The sequence below is a fragment of the Mustela nivalis genome, assembly GCF_964662115.1.
Source record: "Mustela nivalis genome assembly, chromosome: 14".
Classification (NCBI taxonomy): domain Eukaryota; kingdom Metazoa; phylum Chordata; class Mammalia; order Carnivora; family Mustelidae; genus Mustela; species Mustela nivalis.
In genome coordinates this window covers 54004379-54013900 of record NC_139033.1, presented here as the reverse complement: position 1 = coordinate 54013900, position 9522 = coordinate 54004379, and the positions used below count along the sequence as shown (strand labels likewise).

Sequence of the window (9522 nt, the reverse complement as noted above, 5' to 3'; positions counted from 1 at the left end):
GGAGACCTGCACAGAGCCAGGGCTCCTGACTCTGGTCCAGGTTCTAGCTCCTTCCAGATGCCCTCTCCTTGCTGGCTGGGAAGGCAGGGAACTTCAGGATCTTTGGGAAGAATAAAGTCTCCTTCAGCCCACCACTCCTGTCCTGTCTAGGGGCCCAGAGAGTCCCTCCTCCCTTGGTAGCCCTTCCAGACAGTGGGACCACCCCGCTCCCCGCTGCACTGCACAGCTCTCCCATGGTTTCGAGCTTGCCATTCCTCTTCCATGGCTAATTGTGAAACTGGGCAGAGGAGCTCAAGGCCAGGCACAGGGCTGGGCTGGGCGGGATGCGACAGAGAGAGAGAGATTGATTGATGGGAGGAAGTCGTGCTGTTTGCTGTTTGCGTGATGGGAGCGGGACAAGTCTGGTTTCCTAAGTCTTATTATCTCGCTTATGGGGGTGGGGGAAGGGAGGCTCTCTGTCCTTCCTGAGCTGCTAAATGCTGTCACAAAAACATTTATTAATATGCAAATTCTAAGTGGCAATCTGGACCCAGTCGGGTTGTGCTAATTTGCACATTAATATCTGTCTTCAGGCCGGCCTCAGCTCTGGAGAGGGAGGGGGTGGGGCTGGGAATGGGGACCAGGGAGGGAGGGTGCAGGTGGGGCAGAGTAGCCCCCCCCCCCCCCCCCCCCGCAGGGCTCGTGGCCAGTCCCGACAAAGGCAACAAAGACGGGTGAGCAGGGCTGGAAGCCAGCCTGCAAGGGAGGAACCAGCAAGTGCTGGGCAGGTTCAGGCCCCAGACGCTGGCCTCTGGCCTCTACTGGTGCCTGGAAGCCCAGGGGCCATGATAGGAGTCATGCAAGAGAAGAGATGTGGCAGAAGCCTTAGCCCAGACAGGCTGTGGATGCTGAGAACAGAAGGAAGGTGGTAGGAGAATAAGCACGAATGTCATTGGCCACTTTGCCTATACAGAGCGGCTGCTGTGCCCTCCCCCATGGTAATGGAACTTTTGGGGTAAAGGAATGTCTAAGGACCCCCTTCAGATTGACTTGCCCCTTCCTGGCACCCAGCCCATCCTCCATAACCATTGAGGGAGTCTCTCTACCTGTCACAGAACCACCTACCTCCTCAGTGGTCTCCTGTCCCCCATTACTGTCACCACAGATCCATATGTCTCAGAGTAGCTGGGTCAGCTCCCGTTGCAAACCTCCTCCCTCTTTGTACCCCTACACACATTTACATTTATCAGACCTTTTGTGAGGAAGATGGGATCATCTCTAATGGGTCACCCATGATACTAATGGCAGTGATGGGACACCAAGAAAGTGGTTGCTGAGTGAGTAGCCTCCCCTAACTTAGCTCAGTTAATCAGAAAGGCCAGCAGCAGTTGGAGCCAATGTGTTCCCTCTCCTTCAACCCACCAACCCCCAACACCCTTCTGCAAACTGGCTATGTTCTAACTTGATTCATTCTTCAAACCCTGCCCTATGCATTGAGAATCTCTGAGTCCTTCTCATCCTGTCCAGAATGCTCTTCTGTGGCACTCTGTGGCACTCACTAGCAGTTTGCTTGCTTGTTTGTTTTGTTTTTTTGAGACAGCATGAGTGGTCCTTAAGCGGGGGGGGGGGGGGGGGGGCAGAGAGAGGGAGAGAGAATTTCGAGCGGACTCTGTGCTCAGCTCAGAGCCCAAAGGGGGCTCCATCTCATGACCCTGAGATCACGACCTGAGCTGAAATCAAGAGTCACTTGCTCAGTTTTGAATATTTCTCTGATTGTTCCATGTGTGAATCTTGTTTCTCTTGGTGCATGGGTAGCTCCATCTTTCACAGCATTCTCAGGGACGAGATAATGTGGCCTGTGTTCAACACATACTTAGCAATTTTCCAAAGTACATTCATCAGTTAATACCTTTTACCTTCATGCAAGCCTGTGAAATGACCAGGCTGTAATTTTCAGATACTAAACTCATACTGCTCAAGTGTGACATTTGTTATTTTGAAAGTTTAGATTTTTGGATTCACTTAATCAAAAGAAACTAAACTTGCAATTCTGAAGATAGCCACCAGGTGGTGATATGGACCTTGGTATGTCCCTTTGGCTTGGGACATATTTTCCAAAGGCAGGAATTCATGCATTTATCTTTCTTACTTTCCTATTATTTTAATTTACCTGCTCTTATGTTCCCGGCATATCCTGGAACACCCCCCACCACCATCACCACCACTGCAAAGAGTGTCTGCTCTGGTTGAACTGACAGATGTACAAAGAGGATGACAGTATCATGTGATACGTGTTGAAATAAGCCAAGTGTTCTGGAAGGTTAAGAGAAAGGAATAATTAGCTTAAAGAAGGGGAAGCCTTTACAGAGGAGGTAACATCAGAATGAGGCGAGTAAGGAGAACACAAGAGTTTGCCAGGAATTTGTTCACAGGAAGGGAGATGCACAGAATTAAGTCAGAATGTGCCAGGGAAGAGAGCTAAAGCCAGGGAGGGACAAGCAGGGATATGGCTGATCAAAGTTCCCAGAAGAAGAGCAGGAGCCTGGGCGATTCAGCAGCGCCTGGGCCAGACCCCGAGGAGCCTGGAACACCTTCCCTCCACCTGCAGAAAGCGTGGAGCACGTCAAGAAGCGGCGGAGTATTTTATGTCTAGAGGAGCAGTTCTTGGGAGCGTGGGTGAAGGCGAGCCCGTGGGTGGCAGGGAGCTGGTGAGAGCAGAGCAGGGCCCTGGGGAGAGATGCAGGAAGGTGACGAAGGCAAGCCTGGGCAAGGCAGGAAGGACCGGGGGGGCCAGAGAGGGGATGACGGGTAGGGTGAATGGGCACCCCTGACACTGAGCTGGTCTGGTCTGGAGACAGTCCAGATGACGATACCATTCACTAAGTGAGAACACACGCTTTCCCACTCATTATCCTTAGAAAAAGTTAGAACTTTTGATGGAATTAAATTAACTTGAACATGGCGCCATTAAACAGGAGATTGCAAAGTCTTCTAAAACAAGTCTATAAAGAAAAAACCACCTAGGTACAATTCAGTCTCTCTCTCAATAATCTTTAACTGTTATGGTCCTAAATAGTTTCTCTTTTCCGAAATAGTTTCCCCTCCTGGGTTTCAGAGAAGAAACCCTTGAATGCCCGCTCACCTCCTCCCTCAGGGTGTGCAGTGTTGGGTGGTGTGAATTCCCTTTGCGTTAAAAAGGTTCTATGGCCTCCTATAGGACAAGTCTGCGTTTTCTCACATTGACCAGAAGAAGAAAACCACCAGCAGAAGAAAAAAAAAAAAAAAGGAGGAGGAAGAAGAAAAATGTGCTTCTCATCGAGTCCCAGCACTTTCTTGGCTCTAAGCGGTAGCATCAGAGAAAGACCATGTGAGGGGCTGCCCTTGCTGCCTCCGGGGCTCCAGCCTCGCTGAAGTCAATTGGGAGGTGTAAGTATTGCTCTGACCCGCACCCAAAGCACAGATTCTAGCAGCTCAAGGAGAGAGTTCCAATGGTTCCTCGTGTGGGGCATTCTTTGTGTCTAAGACTCTTCAGCCACCCCTCCTTTCCTGCCCTCCTAGCCTTTTCTCCTGGGCTGGCAGGCAGGAGGGTTCCAGAAGGTGGATCTAGGCGAGCTGAGCTCCCACAGCGAAACCGATCCCATACCCTGGGCCAGGCCCTGTTCCCCCACCAACAGCAAGCAGGGGCTCTCAGAACCTGCCCCCCAGGGCCCTAGCCAACCTCTGCCTCTATGGTCTGAGCCCTGGGGACCTGGATCCACAACCAGCCAATTGCTTCCTTAAACTCCAAGTCCGCTCTTGTCACCTGGAGGCTCACGTTCAATCCTGCCATCCAGAATCCTGGAGCCCCCTAACGCCGGATCTAAGGCTGAGCCAGTCTCCACCCACCTGGGACTAGATTCAGTCACTCCTTCTGAATCACGGTGGACAAACCCAGAGACTTGCTAGGAACCAGAGGACACTGGTCTGGGGCCTTTTCTGGCTTCAGCAGGTGGCTAGGTGCCAGGCTCACGGAAGCTCTGTGTTCCTCTTGTACCACTTTTGCAACATCCTGAACATTCTGCTTTCTGTCCCAACCCTTTGCTTCTTCCAGCTCTAATCTCAGTAGGCCCACACCCCAACACCCTAAGCCTAGGCCTGACAGGCAGGGACACTATAACTCCCAGGCAAGAGGAGCCAGGGTTGGGCGTCAGCCACTGTCCCCATGGTACCCACACAGACCCTCCTCCCTTCTCACCAGCTGATGCTTTACATCAGTTATCCCCTGCACCCTCCTTGTCCCCATTTTAATGCAACAGCCCCCTGGTGTGGGGGCAGCAGGCCTGGTTAGAGAAGTCCTTTCCTTTGGGGCAGATGTTATGAAGGTGAGAATGAAGGGTTAATACCAACACTGGCACATTTGTCAGACTAAATTCTAAAGGGGTCCAAAGCTGTGTACAGAGAGATGGGGGGGGATATTGTCCCCCTCCCCGACAGACCCCCCCCCCCCACTGCCTGTCCCACCCCAAAGCTGCTTGGCTCTTCCTGTTCCTCCTCCTTCCCCCTCGGCCACCCTCCCCTTCTTCTCTGTCCCCACCCCCACCCCCAGCCTCCCCCGCATTCCCCTCAAGCCCCTCCTCAGGTCTGAGCCTGCAGGGTCCCTCTCCAACTTCCCGGTTGCATGGGCCACTCTCCCCAGTTATTACCGGGCTCAAGAGAGACACTAATTCCTTGGCTTAATGGGACATGCACCCAGCAGTCACTGCTGGTCACTCCAGCCAGTCCTCCCTATATGAGGGTGGGGGACCATTCCATGGCCTCCAGGGGACACCTGAGGGCCCCTTCCATCTGGTTACCCTTCTTTTCTATCCCCTCTGGCCACCCCCCCTGCCAACCTCTGCTTCTGCCTGGACACCTCAACACCCTCCATCCTGATACCTCTCCTCCAGGGGACCCTCCTCAGAGTGGACCATGCTTCATTCTGTCAGTGGACAGACTTCCTAGGTGCGGGCTGGGCACCTTCCTAAGGCTCCTGCTGGGGTGGGGTATGGGGGTGTGGGGGGTGGATAGGGGGTGGGGGGTGGGCAGGGTCCGCACCTTCGGAACTGGCTTGGGAATACTGCGCTAGTGAAACAGCGTAGAGGCTAGCACTGCAAAGTTCCTGGTGGAAAGTTGAAGGTGAGGAGAAGCATGGAGGGGATGACCAGCCAGACTGAGTGTTGGGGACACACGGGAGCCACGGGGGTGGAGGAGCCGCGGGTTTCCAGCCAGATGCAGCGCTCAGGCTGAGGCTCTCTTGCTCAGGTGGGACAAAGACAAGAGCCGGCTGCACTGGGGGGGGCTGGCTTCAATCTCCCCCCGTCGGCCCAGCCCTTCCCCCAGACCCGAAGGGAACCCACACCCACAAGGTGACAAGTCTGTCTGCTGAGCACGGCGGGCCACAGGAATGCACAGCTCCTAAAATTTATGGCTAGACTTTATGACAATGGAAATATTTTTTTAATTGAGGTTTGCACCACCATTACACTGCTAATTTAATTACTCCCTGTATTTCATCCGTCACCATCTGATCCTCAGGAAGCAAATAGCTTGTCTTCTTGACAAGAAAGCACCAAATTGATTAAAAGTGTGTGCAGGAGAGGGGCTGGGCTGTGATCGGCCCACACTGGCTGGACATCTGGGTGCCCAGGGAGGAGGGACATAGAGGGCAGAGGTGTCCCCCCTCGCTCATATACACACACCGTACCGAGCGAGGTCACCTCCCAGAAACCCCGAAGCCTGCACCCTGTGGCCATGCCGTCCCACGCAGGCATCACCCGCACCCCCATATCCACACTCACACATTTGCACGCTGTCACATACACACACACTCAAAAACGTATGCAGATAGCACCTCAAGCACACCGGCAAATCACTGTGTTCCCATCCACACCTAGGATGTGAGGCTTCCCACAATGAATCCACACTGGTCTCCCACACAAAGCCACACCACACAGAGTCACACGTGGCTGGGTCACAGAGGATGCAGTGAAAGCGAGGGACCCCCGTTCCTTTGGGCGGGCCCATGGACGGTGCTAGGGAAGAGGGTGCCCTCCTCTGCACAGTGCCGCATCCCACCCAGGACAGGGGACACAGCCGCTGCTCCCCAGCCAGGCCCCTCCTCAACTGTCGGGCTGGGGGCAGCCTCCGCCCATCGCCTCACGTGGGTGGCATCCCGTGTCTATGCCAGGTGCCCTGTGGAAACCGTGGTGTGGCTCCACGGAGGTGTCTGAAGCAGTGTGGCCGCCTTACTTTCCCCGCCTGACTCTCTGCATCATTCCATGACACCCCTGTTGGCTCCTGGAGTCTGAGATGCGAGCTGGGAAACATCTGTGGCACCCCCCCCCCCCAGCAGCCTCCTCCCCCCAACCCCCACATCCCCTGAGCCTGTCGCTCAAGCCAGCTCTTGGCCATACAGGGTTTGGCTTGATTTTCTAAGGGTTGTGTGCAGGTGGGTCTAATTGCTCCACCTACAAGGCAACTCTTTGAAGGGTCACCGCTGGGTGCTCTCTCTTCCTCTGCTGGATGCACAGGACCTGGCTAAGTCAAGGCTGGCTGGCCTGACCAGGACAGTCCCGCTGCCCCGGGAGCAAGGGCCTGGTTAGGCTGGGTGGACGGGCCTGGGACAGTGGCTGGTGGGCCGGGTCAGCTGGGGGTGGGGGATGGGGCAGGAGTGCCCAGGGAAGGAAGGAAGACAGAGTGGGAACGGGAGCCACAAGAGGGAGGGAGCTGGGTGTGGGCTCCCAGGAGCAGCTAGATGGAGGTGGGGGCTGGCGGAGGGGTGGGTGCCATGGGCAGGCGTACTGCCATCAGTCATCGTGAAAGCTCCAGGTGCCTGGTGTGCTCCCGGCAGACCCCTGACCCAGCCTGATCAATCCTAATGGAATGGAGCAGAGGGGCAGCTGCCGGAGGGAGCAGGCCACCCGTCCTCCCTGACGCCCGTCCTTGTAACTTTGTCAGCTGTCACAGCAGCCAGAATGCAGAGGCTGCCCGCCTCCGTCATGTCTGGTCTCGCCTGGCCATCTAGCTGCCACCAGACAGGGACGCGGGGAGGAGAGGACAGGGGACAGACGACCAGGGGAGGAGACCCAAATCCTAGGCTGTAGGTGGCCAGAAACAAAAGGAGCAGGCAGGCAGAAGCTTCTGGGGAAAAGACTCCTATACTTCGATTCACGTTTGTTTCCTGAGAGGGGCAGGGGGTGGCGGAACCCCCAAACCTTCTCTTAACCATCCTCCAGCAAGTGTGCTCCTGTTCAAGCTGCAGCACCCTGGCCTCCAGGGCCCAAATTCAGCCTGCAGGCCCTCCCCGAGCACAACAGCTCTCTCCTCTCCGAAGCACCCCCACCACACCCCAGCAGCAGCGGCCTGTCCTGCTTGCTCTGAACTCAGGGGCCTTCCTGACTTCACATGGAGCCTGACCAGGTCCCCTGGGCCAGAATGGTCTTCGTGTTCGAGTGGTCCCGTCTTCCAAACTGGAGACTGTGTCACTGCTGTGATCTGCTCCCGTGTCTGTCTCCCCAGCCAAATCATGGCTTCCTCTGGTGATTCCTGATGCCCTCTGTCCTCGGCCAGTGACCAGAGCCCAAAGGATGATCAGTCAGCACTGGAGCGAGTCCCCTCGTGCACAGGGCCAGCACCCAGTCAGGGCTGGAGAGGGACTGTTTGCTGGGCATCAGGTGAGGTGCCGAGGGCAGGGCACCCAGGGTGTGGGACTCGGGGAGGGGAGGGAAGGAAGAAGAGAAGAGGGTAGGAAGGGGACTAGGGTTTGGGGCGGGCGTGCTGAGCGCAGACAGGAGGTGGGCAGTTGAAGGGGGCATTTTCCCCTGCATCGTTCAGCCTGCTGGAACCCACCCCAAGAGCTCCGATCCAGGGCCCCATCGGTCCCAGAGCTCCGTTTAGTGTGTGGAGCTAAGAGTGGGGAGGGGTAAAGCGTGCTGCCTGCACCTGGGTCACAGGAACTGAATTCAGGGTCACCTGGGGGGCCGTGAGCCCCTGCTCCCATTCAACCAGGAGTACTTCTGTGAAGGGGATTAAGCCTCACACGCTCACAACTGCTCCTCAGGGGGGTCAGGGGCGGGGGGGGGGGGTGAAGGAGAAGTGGGAGAAAGGTTTTTCCTGAAGAACAGGCTGGAAGCCGCGGTCCCGTGGCGGCTCCATCACCAAGGACAGGACCTTGATAAGCGTTGCCTGCACGGCCCCCCTGGGGGGACCCCCATGGAGGTGTCTCACTGCGCTGCTCTCAGCCGGCTTTGTTTTAGCTACTGGGTTTGTACTTGGCCATGTGTTTGGCACAAGGGACAACCCCTGCCGCGCCAGGGAACTGCTCCTGGAGTGTTTGTGTGTGCACAGCCCCCACGCTGAAGCCTCCTTGCTCTGTGCTCATCATACGGAATCTGACTGCCGAGAACCATCTGAGCTTCGAGCACTGAGGCACCGAGGCGGGAGGCTGCCCAGGGTGGGAGTCTGCCTTTCTTAAACCAACAGGCTGTTTCCCCAAGCTTCGAGCCACCTCCTCTGTGCTTACGGGCAGGTAATATGTTGCCCAGTGCGCGCCCCGCAGCCCTCCCTCCTGAGCCAGGAATTCCTGGTCCCCAAAGCGCTGGACATGAACGCCCCAAAACCCTTTCCGTGAGTCACCAAGTCAGATACACTGTGTCTGATACAGTGATGGGCACGCGTGTGCACACATGCACACACACGCAGGCACACGCGCGGGATCTGCTGTCTGAGAGAGCAGCCTCTCTCTAAAGGCACACTTGAGAACGGAATATTTCCTGAAGAAAGTGAAGTTGAAAGGGCAGGGTTCTGAGAGGAGGGGATGAGGGAGCCCCCAGGAGAGAAGCGTCGTGTTTGGCAGGCTCTCAGCCCAGTGACACCTCAGAGGGGCTCCGGGAAGCCTAGGCCTTGAGAGGACACTCCGCCTCCAGCAGCCTGTTCCCTCTGCGCCCCACCCCTGCTTCACTCTTTGTGGTAGTGTTTGGAGCTGAGGGCTTAGGAAAGGTCATGAGAGAGAGGGCCCCTCATGGTGGGATCATTGTCCTGATAGGAAGACACCCCAGAGGTTGCTCCTCATTCTCCCCACCATGTTAGAACACAGGAAGAAAGGGGGTCGTCTGCAACCTAGGAAGAGAGCCCTTCCCAAGGAACCAGTTGTGTCGGCATCTTGATCTGGGACTTCTGGCCTCCAGAACTGTGAGAAATAAATTTCTGTTGGTTGGAGCAGCTCAGTCTGTGGTATTCTGTCATGGCCCAGAGCAGAGGCCTGAGGAGAGGCTCAGTTCCTATCCGAAAGAGCCTGGTCGCTTCCCACTACCTCCTGGTCAAGGGCTGACCAGCTTAACTCAGCACTTGGCAAAGAAAGCCTGCCCCAGACCACAGACCTCCCTGATGGGCAGACCTGGGACTTGCTCAAAGCCACTTAGAACCTTGGAATCTGACAGGGTATAAAGGTTACACAAAGGGAGCATTCTTTGCTGTCCAGGGATTATTAGGTTTGCCACAAATTCACTAAAGATCCCTTTGGAGAGG

General features: G+C 55.9%; 1 protein-coding gene across 50 annotated transcripts in view; it reads right to left on the bottom strand.

The window, feature by feature from the left end:
- CELF4 (CUGBP Elav-like family member 4) overlaps positions 1-9522 on the bottom strand; it is a 288626-nt gene that overhangs the window by 118482 nt on the left and 160622 nt on the right. The gene's annotated exons all lie outside the window — the stretch shown is intronic.